At 39.9% G+C, this 20,698-nt stretch overlaps 1 pseudogene; it reads right to left on the minus strand.

Moving 5' to 3' along the window:
* Window positions 1–11,864: 11,864 nt before the first annotated feature.
* On the minus strand, window positions 11,865–13,091 carry LOC118840448 (annotated as a pseudogene).
* Between the last annotated feature and the right edge of the window lie 7,607 nt (window positions 13,092–20,698).

The following is a 20,698-nucleotide window of genomic DNA, read 5'->3' on the forward strand; positions in this document are numbered from 1 at the left end:
TGGTCATTATTATTCATTGAAGAAAGTATATATTTGTATGGTATTAATAATGTCATATTTTTATATTAAATGTAATTTTTTAAAAACCTCTTGCCCCATTACTTTTACTAAGTAAACTCTCATCAATAACCTAACTAGATATTCCCAAGGAAATGGATAACAATTTCAGTGAAACAATTCACTTCAAGCAACATTTATTAAGCACTTACTATAGATGAGTCACAGAAGGAGATGCAGGCAGCACAGAAATGACAAAATTAGCCAGTCACTTCCCTCAGAAAGCTAATAGTCTGATGTAACATTTCCTAATCTAGTATGGATAAATTTCAGGAAGTTCTTGAATTGGATAGGAAAAAGATTACATCTTTATTTTCTCTAACCTCTAATTATAATTTGGCATTCTCCTTTACTGTAAAAAATTTCTTCTGAGGCTTCACTGTCCTTTCTAAGGCGCCCAAAATAAACAAACAAACAAAAAATAAAGAATCCCCATTCTAATGGAGTGCGCAACACAGACCCAAATACAGGTGATCCAAGAGGTGATGAAGTCAAGGCAAAAAGATAGAGGATCAAAAACAAGTGGTCCAATAAAATTTTTGAGGCAAAGATCACCTTTAGCTGAGAGGGAGTGTAGAAGAGGAGGCACTGAGATTGAACCTTGAAGGAAAAAAGTATTCCAGAAGTATTTGTGAGATGCTTGAGCAGATTTGTTGGTCAAAAACAAACACCAAAACCTAAACAAAGTTTTTCAGAAGGAATTTTATTAAGTATTTCAGCAAAGGAGGGAGGCAGAAAAGGTGTGACTCCCTGCCCTGAAGCTCAGAGGCCTACATATGTGTAGGTTGCTTGAGATGTATATCAGCACCTAAGTGTAAACATTCAATAAAATTTGGATGAAGCCAAAACACAAAGGTTTTGGGTGGACCAAAAGACCTGGGTGGGCAGACCCAAAACAAGCATGCTGGCTTCCCTGGACAGTCTCTGAGGTCAGTATGACCTATGGTTTTGGGTTAGAAAATTTCTAGTCACATAAAGTTATGTTCAAACAATATTAATAAGTAATATTTTCCCAATACTCTTTAAGCACCTGTTGTATAAATCTGGTCAGGTGAGTTTAGGTGGGAAGGCCTGATTATATCTTTGTTTGTAAGTAGGCCCAAACCCCTACTTAAGAGGTGCTAAGCCAATGTGGGCATGAAGCCCTCAGGGCCCTAAGCGGGGTGGCTAAGGCCAGAGCCAATGGTATGTGCTCTGAGTTCTAGTCAGTCAGGTGATGGCTGGGACTGTATAAAAAGAGAACCCAGAATTGGGAGCAGCAGAACAGAACTGGGAGCAGTGGAGTGGAGAGCGGCAGGATTCAGAAGCAGAGAGCCAGCATCGAGAGAGTACAGAGGTGAGAGTAGTGAACAAGAGAGAGTTGCAGATATGAAGGAAGTAGGAATCAGCAGAGCTGTAGGAGAGAGTGCCGAGCGTGGCAGAGACTTAGGATTTATGAATGGTCTTTTATAGGAAGTCTTAGCAGGCGAAGTATGTCTTGGTTCCTTGTTATAATATGTTGTTATAATTTCCTTGTTACTACAGTGAGGTGGACTTATTGGTTTTGGAACACTATTGCCACAATATCAAATTGGGGCATTGGTCCTTGAATCTGATCCTCTGGAGTCTAAATAAATGTTATACTTCCTCTGCCTTCTACCTAGAGATTTCCTCATACTTCATGATTCCAAACCATTCAGGCATGCTCATGGTCCTCTCTGAGGACATGAATTTTGTCTTACTCCTATAGCACCTCAATCAGAATAACTCTTCTGCTGTTTGGGATACCTCAGCATATTGGGTCAGCAACTGGAATAGCCACAGAGGAGTTTTGAGTAGGAGATGACGTGGGCAGAGCCTTCCTTGCAAAGTTAGAATCCCAGCTTTGCCCTGAAGAGATACTTTCAAGGATTGACTCAGTATTTTAAGATTAAAAAGTATTGTTATTCCACCAGGGAATTGATCTGAGTTAAAATCAAGTCAGGAGGCACTTTCTGTTATGAGTAAACTAAGGAAGAAGAAATTAGCTTTCTAAACATTTTAGACAGGTGGTGGCTGACTTCGAACTTCTTTCACTCTGTCCCTACAGTTTTTTGCCACTAACATTCTCTGTTGTCTTTGGTGTTTGTGGGTTGAGAAGTCTGGTAACTGCCACAGCTCACTGATTCAGGACGCTAAGGCTTGTTCCACCCAAATCCAGGTCTGGTTGGTCCAGGCGCGGCCCACTCTGGGTTCTGCTCCACTCTGCTCCCAGTAAGGTGTGATAGATCTTACCCAGCGACTATCCAGGCTGTCCTGGGCTGGAGCCCTGCTTCCCTCTGCTATTTCATTGGTTCTGTAGTTCTAGAATTTGTTCTGAGCCATTTTTATAGGTGCTTGGAGGGTCTTGGGGGAGAGCTTTAGGCAAGTCCCTGCTTTCCAGCTGCCATCTTGGCTCCGCCCCCCTGTTTGAGTATTTTCCAAGAGAAAGAATGACATAGTGCAATGATGGAGAACCTGTTGCCTTAAGGCCACATGGGGCCTTCTAAGTCCTTAAGTGTGGCCTTTTGACTGAATCCACATTTTACAGAACATATCCTTTTATTTTTAATTATATACATTTGTCTTTTATATTTATATTTTATCTTTAAGATGAACAAATTTAAAATACCAAAGAATAAAATAAATTTCCACAAGGTATCCTTCCAGACTGACATGCACAATTCGAACATTAGTAAGCCATCAGGGCTAAATTGATAGCTGTTATGCTCATTATTTAGTTCTAACTTCTCCTGCCTGACTGATACCACTACCACATGAGGCTGGTTGGTGAGATTGTACGGGCATCAAGTGCATCAGCCTTTTATCAGCTTTTGACAGTGGTGTTCTGTGCTTCTGTTTGAAGTGGAATTTCTGAATAACTGCACACCTTGACAGTATTTTTAAATTCTGTCTGCTTAACAGACCAGCATTCCAAGAATACCAAGAGAATGCTGAAGGGAGAAGACAGATTTTTTTAATAATGATTGGGAATTGCAACATTATCTTGTTTCTACTAAAGATAAGATGATTTGCTTGCTTTGAGATATTGCAATATCAGCATTAAAGAAGTTCAAGGCTCATCAGCATTATAACACTCACAAGGACCACAAATATTTTAAATCAGAGGGAAAGGTCTGAAAAGTTGTACTGCAGAAATTAAAAGATGAAAAGCAAAAGCAAAGACAATTCTTTCAAGTAGCAATAAAACCTGGAAATAATGCCACTGAAGCAACTTATAAAGTAGCTTATATACTCAGAAAAAAAATGGAAGACATTCAATGATATAGAAATTGTGAAAGAATGCATTATTGAGGTTGTAGGATGTTTCAAAGCACAAACAATTGCCACTTAAGGAGAACCGTACTTGAATGGCAGGATGATTTAGCCTTCAACTTATTAAAAGATTCATGCAATACTTCAAAATGAAAATATGTTATTGAATTACTCTGAACAAATCAACTGATGTGGTATGATACAGGTTTCATACTTCAAATGGGTCATAACATAAGATTTCTTTGCTATTAAGAGTTACTTGCTTTGGGCTCTCTTGCAACCAGAACATAGGGAATCGATATCTTCAGGAACTTTCAATATAAATATCACAAAGTTGGAACGAATTTGGTAAATTTAGTGAGTGTATGTACAGACAGTGCACCTTCCATGACAGGAAAACACAAGGGGTTTATTGCACAGATAAAAGAAAGGTTAAGAGATCCAGAAGCTGTCATTTCTTTTCATTTCATCTTGTATCAGCAAAATCTCTGTGCTAAAGCTACTATTTTAAGTGACACTTTGCCACAAGTTATAAGTATTATTAACTATATTCATGCAAATGCAACACAGTATCATCAGTTTTGTAACATGCTAAAGTTGAATCATGAAATATTCAGTGTGGATTTGCCATATCATTCTAAAGTACTTTGGATACGGCAGGGACAGGCATTAGCCAAAATTTTATCTCTGGGAGAACAGATACTTAAATTTTCTAAAGAACAGAATCAGCAATGTGAATTATCAAAAGAATATTTCTATAGGAATGCTGGGTGATATCATATCAAATCAAAATGACTTGAATATTTCTTTGCAAGGTAAAACTAAGTCTATATATGATATCCAGCAAAAAAAATCCAAGCATTTCAAAAAAAGCTACCTTTTTTCAAAAATGATCCATCAAAGGAAATTTCAAATGAATATTTTCCCCACTTAGCAAAGATCATTGATGAGCATGATGATATACAAAAACCATTTGAAGAACTTGCAGCTGTTATAGACCTATTAATTGGAGAATACAATGAAAGGCTCACTGACTTTGAGAATCATGACATCATACTCACATAAGCATTTCAGCCTTGCATAGTTGATATCACCAAGGCACCTAAAGAGCTAGAGATGGAATTAATTGAGCTCTCAGTAGATGACATTTTAAAGTCATTGTTTGAAGCGAAGAAAGATCCAATTGAAGTATGGGAAAAGGCAATAGAATACCCATGTATTTGGCTACATGCCTGAAAAATGCTTTCATGTTTTTCAACCACTTATTTGTCTGAATCTTCATCCTCCTAACCTAACCTAAATCATCCTCCTACCTAACCTAAATCAAGACACCCTTTAGGTCACAACTGAGTGATACTCAGCTAGAGGACCAATTGAAACTGTGGAACTCCATGCTGCAAACAAATATTCAAATGCTTTCTAACAAAAAACAGACACAACAAAGATATTAAAAGGTTAGTTAACTTTAAAATTAAGGAATGGTTGCCATTTTTGAAATTCTTAAGTTAGATTTTTACAAATAATGTACATTTTTAAAGAGATCTAATTGAAGTTTCTTCATAGCAGCCATATTTGATGATAACTAAATATTAATGGGCACTTGCAACGTGAAGCCCTGGCATAGTGGATAGACATTTCCTAATGAAAGGTTACTGACCTTTATGAATATGAAAGTTCAATTTCAGCCAATTCATATGCAGAACAGAAATTGATAAAGAATCTAGGAAATGTGACTACCATAGCAATAAGAGAAAGACAGAGAGAGAGAGAGAGGGAGAGAGAGAGAGAGAGAGAGAGAGAGAGAGAGAGAGAGAGTCAAACTTTTGAATGCAAGGCCCAGGTAAGCAGGAGTCAAACATAGGAGTGCAAGGCCCAGGTGAACAGGCATAACCAGGAGCCAGCCTCCCCAGTGTTGCTAACCCCAGCTTAACACCAGGTAAGCTGCCAAACTCCTCCAGCCTCTAGCAGCCAGCACCTGATGCCCCAAATCCAGAGAAAGAATTATGGAGTCTCTATGCAGATTGAAACATACTATTTGCTCTCTCTCTTTTTTGTTTTCTTTTTTTGTTGTTTCTTCTTTCTCGTGGTTCATTCCATTCATAATAGTTTACTGTGAATCTATATGTAAAACCTATATCACCTATGCATGCCATCTTGGGGAGGGGGAATGGGAAGAAAGGGGAGAAAATTTGGAGCTCTAAAGCTTCTAGAACTGAATGTTGTAAACTAAAAATGAATAAATAAATTTAAATTTTAAAAAAAAAAGTAGAATTGGCCAAATGGAAAAGGAGGCAAAAAAACTTACTGAAGAGAAGAACTAAATAAAATATAAAATGGGCCAAATGGAAAGGGACACACAGAATCCAATAGAAGAAAACAATTTGTCAAAAATCAGAATTGGGCAAGTGCAAGCTAATGACTCTCTGAGACATCAAGAATCAGTCAAACAAAAAAAAAAAGAATGAAAAAAGAGAAGAAAATGTAAAATACCTCATTGGTAAAAACAACTTACCTGTAAACAGATCCAGGGGAGACAACTTAGAAATTATTGATCTACCAGAAAACCATGATGAAAAAAAGAGCCTGGACAGCATCTTTCAGGAAATTTTCAAGGAAAATTGCCCCGAGGTCCTAGAACAAGAAGGTAAAAGAGTCACTGAAAGAGTCCATGGATCACATCCAGAAAGAGATCCCAAATTGAAAATGCCAAGGAATATTGTAGCCAAATTCCAAAATTACCAGGTCAAAGAGAAAATACTGCAAGCAGCCAGAGTGAAAAAACTTAAATATCATGGAAACACAGTCAGGACCTGGAAGCTTCTATACTCGAAGATCAGTAGAATATGATATTCCATAAGGCAAAGGAGTTTGGATTACAATCAAGCATCAACTACCCAGTGAAAATGAGCTTAATGTCTCAGGGGAGGAGTTGGACATTCAACAAAATAGGGGACTTCCAAACCTTTTTGATGCAAAGACCAAAGATGACCAGAAAATTTGTTCTTCAAATGTAAGACTTAAGAGAGGTACAAAATGGTAAACAGGAGAGGAAAAAAAAATCCATGTTATTCATAAGGGCAAACTGTTTACATTCTCACAAAGGAAGATGAAACTTGTAGTTCTTGAGATCTGTATTGCTATTACACCATTCAAAAGGGGTATACATAGTCAGAGGGAATGGGTACAAGTTGATTTTGATGTGATGATAAAAAATCTAATTAAGTATTGAATAGGGATTGTACTGGGAGAAGAAAGGAGGAGGCAGACAAGGGTAAATTACACCACATGAAAAGGCACAAAAACCTATTAGAGTAGAGAGAAAGAAGGGAGGGAGATGAGCATTCTTTGTACCTCACTCTCATCAGATTTGGCTCAAAGAGAGAATAACTTAATGAGTTAGGTGTAAAATCTAACTTAGACTATAGGAAGTAGGAGGGGAAGGGGGAAAGAAAAGGGAGGGAGTGAATAGCAAGTAAGGAAGAAGTAGTAAGGGTGAAGAGTTAGAAAAGGGAGGGGTCTGATAGAAGGGAAGGCAAACCGAGGAAAGCAGTGGTCAAAAGCAAAATTCTAGTGAGGAGGGAAAGGGAGAAAACAGAGAAAAAAGCATAAATGGGGTGAAATAGAATGGGGAGAAAGACACAGATAGTAATCCTAACTGTGAATGTGAATGGGATGAACTCTCCCAAAAAATAGAAGCAGATAGCAGAGTAGATTAAGAACCATAATCCTACAATATGTTGTTTATAAGGAACACTTTTGAAGCAGAGGGATACACACATAGTAAAGTTAAAAGGCTGGAGGAGAATATATTATGCTTCAGCTGAAGTAAAAAAAAAAAGCATGGGTAGCAATTCTGATCTCAGACAAAACAAAAGCAAAAATAGATCTAATTAAAAGAGATAAGGAAGGAAACCAGATCCTACTAAAAGTTTACCACAGACAATGAAGTAATATCATCACTAAACATATATGAACCAAGTGGTATAGCATCCAAATTCTTAGAGGAGAAGTTAAGGAAGTTACAGGAAGAAATAGAATAAACCTATACTAGTCAGGGACCTCAACCACCCCCTCTCTGAACTAGGCAAATCTAACCACAAAATAAACAAGAAAAACCTAGGGAAATGAATAGAATTTTAGAAATGTTAGGTATGGTTGACCTCTGAAGAAAATTAAATAGGGACAGAAAGAAATATACCTTTTTCTTGGCAGTACATGGCACCTGCACAATAATTGGCCACATATTAGGTCATAAAAACCTCACAATCCAATGCAGAAAGGCAGAAATATTAAATGCATCCTTTTCAGATCATCATGCAATAAAAATTACATGTAATAAAGGGCCATGGAAAGATAGTCTAAAAATTAGTTGGAAATCAATTAATTAATATCAATTAAGTTGGGGGTCTTTGATTGAGCCTTACTACATGCTAAATCCTAGGCCCCAAACCCCTATCTATTAGGTGCTAAGTTTATGTGGGTGTGAATTGGTAACTAAGGTGGGGCACCAAGTGGGTCCAGTGAAGGGAGGTGCTAACTCCCAATAGTAAGAGCCTAAATTCTGGTCTCTCAGATGACATTTGATGACGTCTGAAACTGTATAAAAATAGAGAACAGTTATTTTCTTAAGGCTCTCACTCCTGGAGGAGCGGGTCTCTGGGCAGCCACTGTAAGGGCCTTCTGGCTGAACTCAGATGTTGATGGTTTTCTTGGTAACTATGAATTGTATTTGGTCTATTGATGTTTGTAATCTGTTTGTATTTGCCCTGAAGTTCAGGGTGCTCAATTTCACCCCAGAACTAAGTGAATGATACATGTATGTTTAATTAAAGTGAAAGTTGGTTTCCTTAAAAAAGCAGATCAAAGAACTTGTGCTTGCAGCCCTCCTATGTACTCGTGTTGTTCGTCTTACTCCTCCACAGCACCTGCTAGTAACATTGTTGTTACAAGCAGAACCAGAACATTGTACAGAGTAACAGCAATTTTGTAATGATGATCAACTGTGAAAAACTTAGCTACTCTGTTCAATACTATCATCTAAGATAATCCCAAAAGACTCAAGATGAAAATTGTTATCCATCCTCACAGAGAGGATCAACTCTGTGTGCAGATTGAAGCATATTGTTTTTCACTTTCTCTATTTTTCTTCTTTTGGAACACAGCAAATATAGAAATGTTTGGCAAGTCTTCAAAATTATAATAGACATCATATTACTCGCCTTCTCGATGTGTGGGGGGGGGGGGCTAGAGAAAAGCAGAAAATTTGGAACTCAAAATTTTAAAAACAAATATTAAAAAAATAATTTGGTTATATTCAATCAAGAGAATTTCTATGCCAGCAATGAAACTATAGGACCTGATGACAATTAAATAAAAACAACAATAAAAATTACCCTGTCACTAAGGAGACTGAGGGTCCATGTTCTCTATGCTTCCAGACAGTATATTAAGTTCGGATTCTGAGAACTCCCTGAGAATTGTATTGGGCCAGTACTCTATCTTATTGCCCCCAAACATGCTCATTGAGCAAGCAGAAGGTCACTGATGAAGTTGCCAAGAACAAAGTTTGAGGACCCCTTCTCTAGAAGATTCTGAATTAAATTCTGTATTAAATTTTTTATTCATTTTCTTTTTGATTCATGTAATAAAATAAGCATTCCATAACACAGTAGAATTTTTTTAAAAAGATGTTTGAACATAAAATTGAAAATCCATTATGTACAACTTGCTATTCTTTTTAAATATATACAAAAGTTATCATGGAACTTCCACCAGCCCCCAGCCCCACCCTGGAGATTCCTGGTTGGTTGTTGTCCTTCATACTCAAGAGGACAAAAATGATATCACTATGGTACAGTCAAGTTTCAGTTTGTCCAACTGTGAATGATTAGACCAATATGAGCTCTGAATGCTCTACCACAGGTCAGGCACAAATAGTCCTTGTGAACATTTGGGGTGGATTCTTCAAATTTGCACATATCGTGTTTACTTCGGGCTGTTTCAAGTCTGCTTTGCTTATAGAACACAGCATCTTCTCTGGTGTGGGCATGCCATGCTGAATTATCCTGTGCCAGTGTCTCCCATGTCACACAATCAATTCCAAAGTTCTTAAGAGAGACCTTGAGAATGTCCTTGTATTGCTTCTTCTGATCACCATATGAATGCTTGCCCTGTGTGAATTCTTCATAAAATAGTATTTTGGGCAAGTGTACATTTTGCATTTGAACAACATGGCCAGCCCATCCAAGTTGCACTCTCTGAAGCAGAGTTTGAATGTTTGGAAGTTGGATTTGAGAAAGGACCTCAGTGTCTGGTACCTTATGCTGCCAGGTGATCTTCAGAATCTTCCTAAGACATTTGAAATGGAAGCAATTCAGTGTCCTGGCATGGTGCTGGCATACTGTCCAGATTTCACAGGCATACAACAATGAGTTCAGCCCAATGGCTCCATAGACCTTCAGTTTAGTAGATAGTTTAATAATACCTCTTCTCTCCCATACTTTCCTTCAGAGCCTTCCAAACACTGACCTAGCTCTGGCAATGCATGTGTCAACCTCATTATCAATGTGTACCTCCCTAGAAAGTATACTACCAACATCAGTGAATTTATACACAGCATTCAAAACTTCTCCATTTGCTGTAACCGATGGTTCCATGTATGGATGGGGTGGTGGTAGCTGATGGAGCACCTATGTTTTCTTGATGTTAATTGTTAAGGCAAAATTAACAGAAGCAACAGAGAATTGATCCATACTATTGAGTCCACAATCATCTGGAAACAGAAAATCATGCACCAATACTCCTTCCATTTTTGTCTTGCCTTGTAACCTTTTCAAGTTGAAGAATTTACCATCAGTGTCGTAGCTGACCTTGATGTATTGTTCATCCTCACTGAAAGCATTTGACAACATGATTGAAAACTTCACAGTAAAAAGCACGGAAACAAGCACACAGCCCTGTTTCACTCCACTGGTGACTGGGAAAGCATGAGAACATTGCCATTAACTAGAACCCAGGCAAGCATGCCGTCACAAAACTGACATACAATGCTGATGAACTTCTCCAGGCATCAAATTTTGACATAATTTTCCATAAGGCCTTCTGACTGACAGTATCAAAGGCCTTGGTCAGATCTACAGACATGCACAGACCTCTATTCTGCTCCTAGCATTTCTCTTGGAGTTGTCAGTCAGCAAACATCATATTGACAAATCCTCAAACCTTTCTGAAGCCACACTGGCTCTCAGGTAGATGACCTCTTCCACGTGAAAGATCAGTCTATTAAGGAGGACTCTGGCAAGAATTTTGCCACCAATGAATAAAAGAGAGATCCTCAGTGATTGTCACAGGACAATCTATTTCCTTTACCTTTACACAGATGGACAATGGAATTCCTGGGAGATAACCTCCTCTTGCCATATAATCTTGAAAATTTCAGTGAGCTTTCTTAAGAGCAATGGATCCCCAACGTTGTAAATCTCAGCTGGAAGAGAATCAGCACCTGGTGCTTTGTCACACCAAAGGAGCCTAATGGCATTCAAAACCTCTTCTTCACTTGGAACTTCAGCTAGGGAGGGATTCACTTCATACTGAGGTAAACAGCCAATGGTCTGTTGAGAACACTATGGAAGTGTTTAGCTCACCTCTCTAAGAGCACATCCATCAGCACTGAGTAGTTGAGATGCACTATAAGTCTTTGGCCCATAAAGAGCCTTCGGGGCATCATAAAAGTACTTTGGATTGTTACTATCAGCATAAAAGTGAATTTCATCTCCCTTCTTACTGAGCCAAGAATCCTGCATCTCTCTAAGCTTTCTTTGTACTTTGCTTTTGATGGAATTAAATGCTGCCTTCTTAGAGATGGATGAATATCCTGCTAGTAAACCCTGTGGAGTACTCATTTTTCATTTAGTAGCTTCTGATTTTCCCCATCTTTTTCATCAAACCAATCTTAGTGTTAGCGAGTGTTCTGATGCAGATGAGCCCAGGCAGAGCTATACACCAGATCTCTGAAAGCTGCCCACTCCTTTTTCTGCTCTACTGTTGGCAACTCTGTGTTGGCTCAACCTTCCCTCCAAGTTAGCAACAAACTATTCCCACTCAGAGAAGAGCTCTGATCTGTTGACGTTAATTTTTCTAGTAGTCATTTTGCCTTGGGAAAACTGCTTTTGTTGAATGTGAATATTGAGCTTGGAGAGGATAAGCCTGTGACCAGTCCAGCACTCTGAACAACACATTACCTTCATCACTCTCACATCCTGTCTGTATCTTCTCCTTACAATCACATAGTCTATTAAATGCCAATGTTTGCTACGAGGTACATCTAGGAAGTTTTATTGTGTTTAGGTAAGTGGAAGACAGTGTTCTTTTTTTTAAAGGGATGTCTGTCGTTTGGAGTTATAAACAGCTCATCTACAGAAAATAGACAACTTAAAGATGATGGTTAAAGAAGAATCCACTTTTCTTCTTCTCTTTCCTGTGGGTCGGGCCAAGGGAGGACCCACATCAGGTGGAGTTCCTGGCTATAGCTGCTGCTTACTGGGTTTCCTCACAGGCTGACAAGTTTCTCGTTGAGAGCAATTTGGGACTGGGTTAGGTTGGCAAGGTAAGTCACCATCAACAGGTCATTAATGCTACTGTTCAGCATGGTCTCAAAGTCCTAAGGGGCAATCTTGGGAACTTGGCTAACCAGGCCCATCAGGAAGCGGCCCACGGTGTCATCAGCCAACACCTTTCCAGACAGCATACTGCAACACCGTGCTGAGAGCATCCTGTATCTGGGCTGATGCCCCACCAACTTGCTGTAGATTGTTTGAAAGGCCAATCACACGGTTGGGGCTGAAACATGTCTTCATGGTCAGGTCAATTCCAATTCGCTCAGTATCGTAGTAGACATATTTCACTGTCATCGGAGTGAACATCACTCCCATCGTTTTTCCAGGAACACCCATGTAAGCACTGACGTAGGCTTTGATGCTCATTCGTCCATTGTGGAGGCTGGTGTCCACAGTGAGGTGAATGGGGCTGTGGGCCTCCCGGCTGCAGTACTCATGAGTCAGCACTGAGTGTTCTGTGATGTCATGGCCTGTGGCATACCAGCCCAGAATAAGCTCACTTGGAGAGACTTTCTTGTGTAATTCATATATATGCTTAGCAAATTCCATGTCCACAGCAACCTCACCCTCAGACTCATTACGTGGCACTGAAAATCAGTTGGTGACTTCTACTGAGTGTTTGTCAATTGTGCCCAGCAGAGTGCCAATGACATGGCCCACACCCTCGTTGAGAGGCCCCTAGCTGTGGAAGACAGTGTTCTTGATGAGAAGGTCATAAGATCCACAAGTCTTCAGCACAAAGTAACCATTGCTCTTCCTATTTCCAACTACATTGCTTCCTAGGACTCCCTGCCAAGTCTGGTAGCCTGAGCCTACTCTACCATTAAAGTCACCCAGAATTATGAGCTTGTCCTGTTTTGGCACATTGATAATAAGGGTCTCCAGGTCTTCATAAAATATTTCTTTGACCTCATCCAGGTTTGTCGTGGTTGCAGCATAGGCACTTGATGGTAGCATGATGTTTTCCTGCAGGTGGTAATTGGGTTATCATGAGCCTCTTATTCACTCTTTTTGGTAGCCATACAAACTTGTTGACTAGATAAGTTTTGATTGCAAAACCTGTGTCAGCTTCACGGTGAACCCCTTAACTGCAGTCACTTCAGAAAAACGTGTATCCAGCTCCAATTTCACTAAGCTGGCCTTCATTTGCCAGCCTTGTTTCATTCAGAGCTGCTTTTTGGATGTGATACCTGCTGAGTTCTTTGCAACAAGAAGTGTTCATCTTCCAAGTCTATTGGATTTTGTTGTTGTCTATAAGTGTTGTAAATAAGTGTGTGCACATTTTATGTGTTGATGGTGAGTGGAATCGTCTTTTAGATGTGTTTTGAGCATTTTTTTGTGTTTTGACTACAGAGTTGGAATCCCTGCCTGCCGTGGTAATCATGCCAGGGTTGGGTAAGTAAACAATTTTAGGGTACATTTTCTAGCCCCTTCCTCACACCAGGAGATTAGCAGTGCAATCCTTAAAAGGCTCATCAGACACTCAGGGGGCTGCTGAATCCTGCTGCTGCTTCCAGTGAGAATATGATCCTCTGGCCTGGGCTGCCTGTGTACACGATTGTGACTACAGCTCCTAGTGTATCTGCACCTGCTGCTTTGTTGCTTGCCTGTCACCACCGAACTGTGAGATAGGTAAAATAGTATGGGTGATGTCTTTTGATTCAAGTATAAATTGGATTTAAGTGAGGCAGAGTTGCACAAAGTCATTGGCCTCACTGTCTCCTCTGGTGTCATCACAGTCAAGTGGCAGCAGAATCAAGATGACTGCTGATGGCTCAAGATGCAGTGGATTACCTTGTTGTCTTTGGTGTCTAACCAAGCTCTAAGCACTCCACCATGCCTATTCTCATCTGCCCATTCCACTAGTGCAAGTCTTCACATACTTGGGGTAGATACACCCCTAATTCATCAACGGGTTTGAGACCCCTTGGTTACCCTCAACCTGGTTTAGCCCATCTGCCAAAAGAGTTTATCAGAGTGTGCCTCTGCCCATGCTACAGCTTCTTGGAGCCACAGGTAAGAGTTAGGTAGAACACTTGGACACCAAAGGTGGAAAGCATTCCTGAAAAGGCCCTGGCAGCCATCACACCAGAGGTGCTAGTCTTCCCTGAACATACCCTGCACCCCAGAGATGGCTACCAGTAGACACAAATATGTGTGTATAAATATATAATATGTAAAATCATGCTAGATATACTTCTATTTTTTAGTTCTTTCTCTGGATGCAGATTGCATCTTCCTTCATATGTCCTTTGTGGTTAATTTGCATATTTATAATAGTCAAAATGACTTAATCACTCAAAGTTGTTTTTAAAACAATATTGCTGCTACTATATACAATGTTCTCTTGGTTCTGTTCACTTTGCTCTTCATTATTTTGTGCAAGTCTATCCATGTTTTTGTAAGATTATCAATATCATCATTTCTTATAGCATAGTGGTTTTCCATCATAATCATATAGTACAATGTATTTAGCTTCTCCCCAATTGACAGGCATCCCCACAATCTACAGGTTTTTGCCACCACAGAGAGCTGCCATCAATATTTTAGAACATAGAGGTTCTTTTCCTTTTCCCTAATCATCTTAGGAAACAGACCTAGTAGTGGTATTGCTGAGAAAAAGGGTATAGGCACATCAATAAGTCTTTGGGCATAATTCCAGATTGTTCTCCAGAATGACTGGATCCATTCACAATTCCACCAACAATGAAGTAGTGTCCCATTTTTTCACATCTCATCCAATATTTGTTGCTTACCCATTCAATCATTTTAGCCAATCTGATAGGTAAAAAATTATCTCTTGAGGTTGTTCTCATTTGCATTTCTCTAATCAATAATGACTGACAGTGTTTTTTCATATGACTACAAATTGTTTTAATTTCTTCATTGGAAAACTGCCTGCTCATATCCTTTGACTGTTTCTCAATGGGGGGATGACTCATATTCTTACAGATTTTACAAAATGCTTTATATGTCTAATATATGAGACCTTTATCTGAGAAACGGTCTACAAAATTTTGTCCCAATTTTCTGCTTTCCTTCTGATATTGGCTACATGTGTTATTTGTGCAAAATCTTCTTTAATTTATTGCCTTCAGAAATCAGACAGCAAACTAAATATGCAACGATGTTGCCTTTTTACAATTAAATCTGCTCTGGGTGTTTTTTCCCCTCCACAAGCATCCCCATGATGTAATATCAAGACAGAATTAACAGAAAAAGCAACTGCTGATGCAAGGGAATTCAAAAGTGAAAGTGAATTCAGTTATGAGGATGAGATAAAACAAAGATGAGATGTTGGCTCTGAAAGATTGTCCCCCTAGTGTTTCGGGGAAGGAAATGCAGCTTTCTAAACACAATTTAAGGCATTATATTTCTTAGATTATTGAATCAACAACACTTGGCAACAGATTGTATAAGCAAGGTGAAAAACAGATTGAGGAGGCCAGGATAACATGAAGATTATGGCTCTCTGAATTTTCTCTGTCATGCCATGGATTCCTCCTCTACCTCTGGACTTTAACACCTGCATCTATTCCTCTGGTTCCCAATCCTGCCAGTTCATCTATTTTAAGGAAAAAACTCATGCAGTCATGTCTTCATTCTTCCCCAGGCCCTTCTGCTCACTCTCCAGACTTTTCCTACCATGGCTTCCCTGCTTTTCAGCTTCCTTTACAATGTAAGCTGAGAGGGATTGCCTTTATTTTTGCTTGTATGTGTATTCCCATTGCTTAGCACAGTGCCTAGTACATAGGAACTGTTTAATAATGTTTGCTTATTTGACTTGGTGTCCTCAACAGAAATAGGGAAGTTTGGGAGGAGGGAAGAGGACAGCAATGAGTTCTGTTTCTAGAATGCTAAGTTTGAGATGTCTATGGAACATCCAAAACAAAATGACCAATAGGCTGTTGATAGAACTAAGGAAAGAACCTAAGGATGCTTGTATATACAAGCTGAGAGTCATCAACATGCAAAGAATAATTAAATTCATGGGGAACTGTGAGATCTCCAAGTAAGAAAATATAGAGAGTAAAAAGAAGAGCCACACTTTGATCCAGCAATACCACTTCTAAGGGCTATATCCCAAAGAGATAATAAACATGGAGAAAGGATGCACATGTATAAAAATACTTATAGCAGCTCTCTTTGTGGTGGCCAAGAACTGGATATTGAGGGGATGTCCATCAACTGTGGAATGGCTGAACAACTTGTGGTATATGAATGTAATGGAATACTATTGTGCTACAAGAAATGATGAATAGGTAGACCTCAGAAAAACCTGGAAAGACTTATATGAACTGATGCCAAGTGAAGTGAGCAGAACCAGGAGAACATTGTACACAATAACAGCCATATTGTGCAATGAGTGATTTTGATAGTCTTAGTTCTTCTCAGCCATGCAAGGACCTAAAACAACTCCAAAAGACTCATGATGGAAAATGACATTCATATCCAGACAAAGAAATATGGAGTCTGAATGCAGATTGAAGCATACAATTTGCTCTATTTTTTCTTTTGTTTTGTTTTATTTTTTCTTTCTCATGGTTCCTCCTATACATTCGAATTCTTCTATAAAACATGACTACTGAAAAAATATGTTTGATAAGAATGTATGTGTAGAGCTTATAACAAATTGCATGCTGTCTTGGGGAGGAGGAGGGGAGAGAGGGAGAGAAAATTTAAAACTTCTGGAAGAGAATTTTGCAACCTAAAAATCAATAAATTAATTTGTTTAAAAAGAAGGAGGAAGAAGAAGAGGAGGAGGAGGAGGGTGAAGGACAGGGTATTTGGAGGCACCCACAGCTAGGGCCAGTGAAATATAGGAGCAGTCAAGAAATTAGGTGTGGAACCAAGAAAGATCAGTGTCATAAAACTGCAGAGGAGAGAAAGTACCTAAGAGGAAAGGTTGGTCAGCAGTATCAAATGCTACAGAAATGTCAAAGGAGACTAAGAATTGAGAAATGACCATCAAATTTTGGAATAAAGTGATCATGCAGAGAGACTTCTATACTGAATGACAAATTATATTGGCCACAATAGGGCTCCTTTAACTGGTCAAAGTTACTTTATCTTAACACCAAATTAAGTTTAAAGGCCAACAAAAGGTCTAGCCAGAAGTCAGAACGTTTTCGGCATTGATGGCAGAGCAAGAACAAAAGGCAAAAGCCTCTTCCCTTAAGGGAAGGCAAAGCTACTTCAGCATCACCCTCACTACTGGCTAATTTCCTCCACCCCACTCTCCCTATTTGCCAACAACCCCAGACAGTCTTCCTCCTACAACCTCCTCTCCTCCTCTACCCTATTCCTTGTTTCCTTCCTCTCTCCTTTCCCTTAAGGACTTCCTGCAGTTTCTAGCTGAGCTTGCCTCCCAGCTTGCCCAAATGCTAGCAACAAAGGAGCCCTATCAAGGCCAATATAATTTGGGATTATCTTTAGTTGACTGACACTGGCACTGGCAATACTTGTGTTACTTTTCCTAGATCAATCCACAAAGGGGATCTAATTAATCCAAATCAATTTAATGTGACTTGATCCTCTCCCCAAAGTTAGCTTAAAATGAATTGTGGACTTCAACCAAACTACTGGAAGTCCAGTGAAAGCTAGAAATAGGGGAATTCGCCCAACCCCATCAAGGTCAAGACTCCAGGAAAAATAAACCCTGAGGTGTCTGAGTCATTAGAGTTGGTGAGGTGGGCTATTCTGCAATGCCATGAGTTCCACCCGAGTCATGGCACCATAACTGTTAACCTGAAAGTTTGGTTAAAAAGGCAAACAGGCTAGGTGATAGATAAACTCATATTGCTTATTCTCTTAAAGCTAGCTAACGTGTGTACAAGGAGCCAGAACACAAATTCTGACTGTCTTATTGAAGAATGACAATCTTTTATATGTTTAAGGACAATCCCAGGATGTCTGTGTCCCTCAGATTTATGGTCTCCATATGTGCTACAAATTGAGAAGGTAATTGACAAAGTGGTGTCAATTACAATTCCAGGATAGCTGTGTTTCCCCTGTATGGCCCCTAGGATACCAAGAGAAGAGAAGTCCCACTATTCTGAACAAGCAGAAAGAATGCTCCTTGTCAACTTTATCTGGTCTTAAAGTTGTTGACTCAGGAAAGGGCATTTTCAGAGCAAAGCAAAACATGTCAGGTTGATTAGTTCAGGCTTTGGCCCTTATCACTTGATAATTGAGCTAATTTCTTTTGTTTGTTTTTGTTTTGGGTTTTTTTTGGAGGGGCGAAGGCAAAGCAATTGAGGTTAAGTGACTTGCCCAAGGTCACACAGCTAGTACATGTGTCAAGTGTCTAAGGCCAGATTTGAACTCAAGTCCTCCTCACTCCAGGATAATTTGTTGTACCAGAAGCGAGCGAGACACACCACAGAGTATAAGGTTTAAGTGGAGAATTTATTAGCTGGAGGCCATTGGGGTACTGCACTGATGAGGGCACAGTCTCTGGGAACCCTTGAACCCTTGAACCCTTGAACTCTCCTTGAATCTTCCCACTCTACCTGGCCTTGGCCTGAGGCTATAACCATTAAGCCCAAATGCCTACCTTGCCCAGTCCTCTATTGTCCGGCTGTTTCCTACCCTTAATCTTGTCTTCCCAACGACCTCCCGCCCTTAATCCTGTTTCCCATCCTTAAACCTGATCAAAATATCTATACCCTAGCTCTGTTACCCTAGCCCTTTATGGGTTGTCATTTCCATATAGCCTTCAGCTATTTCCCCCACCCAGGAGTCTGACCTGATCCCAGTCCTTTCAGGCTCCTCCTTAGACTCCTCCTTAAGTCCCTCCCTAGACCCCTCCTCTGGCCACCCCAGACCACCCCTCAATCCCTCCCACAACCTTTGTGTATATAATCTCCATCTTGCCTCCATGAGGTGGGTCAGATCCAATCTAGCTCAGATTGGTCTGGCCTGCTTTCCTTACAGGCATCGCAAGGGGTGGGATGTCTTGGGGGCAGGCCTATGTGGCTAACTCTTAATAAACTTTATCTTTTCCCTTGGCTGAGAAAGCTTGAGTCGAATTCTTTCGGCAGGACCCGGTGTTTCGGTGCTTTGGGGTGTCGAGCACCTCTCACCCCAAACCCTCATCAGCACCACAAATCAATGGTCATGTGTTGGGGTGATGGCTTGGCTTACATAGGATATGTGGGGGTACAGGGCACAGAAACAGGAACAAAGGTCCTGGCTGATCAAAAGATTCAGTCAGGTTATCATACTAGTGGGATAATCTCATTTACATTCCTTGGTGGAGTCACGGAGCCCCAGGGATATCTGCTAGAAAGGGTCTGCCAGGTTATCCTTCAGTGGGATGGTCCTATCTATTGACATTCCTTGGTGGGGTCATGGAGTCCCAGGGGGTTTGCTAAATGCCAAAGATATCTGAGTCCATTGTTTCTTGGGGTGCTTGTCAGTAGCTAGGGGTTTCTCAGGGGTTCCTAATTTTCCCTGTATTACATTCCCCACTTTTTTTTCTCATGGGGGGTTTCAAAACCTTGAAAAAGGAACGACCTGATGGGGCATAGCAATAAAAATTAGGAGGCCAACCAAAACGCTAAGCAGGGGTGACAATAAAAAGAATGCTAGGTTGTTGGCCCCAGGGGAAGGCCAGACCTAGTTGGAAGACTCAAGGAGAGTCCAAGGAGCCTCCCTGGGTACTGCACTCCAGAAATTTAAAAAATGGTATAAAACATTCCACATTTCCCCCTTTTTGGTCAAAGGCAAACTGAAAGTTTTGCCTAAAGACCAATTAAAGGCATGGAAAAAAACTCTATCTTCCACAGGGGTGAAGTTCTAAAATCCCTATCTAGGTGGAGTCAGGTTTTCCCTTTTTCTGTATTTGGACATCCCCAGGGATGGGCAGAAATTGTAAACTAATTGTAAGTAAGCAGAGGGAACATAATAAAAGTTCAGGAAAACAGTCTTGAGAACACAAGGACTCAGAAGGGAAAAAAGCAGGTCTTTGCTCAGGTTCTGGTTCCGGATCCCATGAGAAAGCCATCTGCATCCGGTGCTGTTCCTCTCAGGCTCTTGGAACCGCAGGGCAAGGTCTCCTATAGGCCCAGATGTCCACTCCTCACACGGGGTTCCCAGAACACATGTAATTTGATGATTAAGAAAAGAAACTCAACATAGGTCCCAGCCACACAGGGCTGAGTCCAAACAATTACAATAAAGTTTTTTCCATAATTCACAAACTGCACAATTACATTGGGTCAGGTACAGACCAATTACTTAGATGACTCACAATAGAGGGGGAGATTTGCATGTCACATGTTTTACATTCATAAATTGGATAACAAGAAAACTCAAACCTGAACCATACAAAGTAATGCAATCATTATTAACAATCATATATAACATCATAAACTTTTAGCCATGCCATGTCTGTTTGATGGCATTTACAAATAGTCCACAAACCATCCTCAACAAAGCCAAAATTGTTTCTGATTCAATTCCAGCAATTAATTGCACATTTTGTATACAGAGTAACTTTAAGTTATAGTCACAATGTTCATTTAAAGCAGTATTTTAAAATCCCAGATGCCTGATTGTAGTTATCTGGTCCCTTGATAGTAAAAGAGAGTTCTGCTTCTCTGGTTCAGATCTAGAAATTCTCAGACAATTTTAACTTACTATAACTTACAGATACTTTACAAAGGGGATATATTTTCACTTGTACCATTATCTTATACAATTTTCTTGTGTTAGCCTCCAAATTTAAGATCTTATTACCAAAACACATT

This window comes from Trichosurus vulpecula, chromosome 1 (genome assembly GCF_011100635.1).
Source record: "Trichosurus vulpecula isolate mTriVul1 chromosome 1, mTriVul1.pri, whole genome shotgun sequence".
Lineage (NCBI taxonomy): Eukaryota > Metazoa > Chordata > Mammalia > Diprotodontia > Phalangeridae > Trichosurus > Trichosurus vulpecula.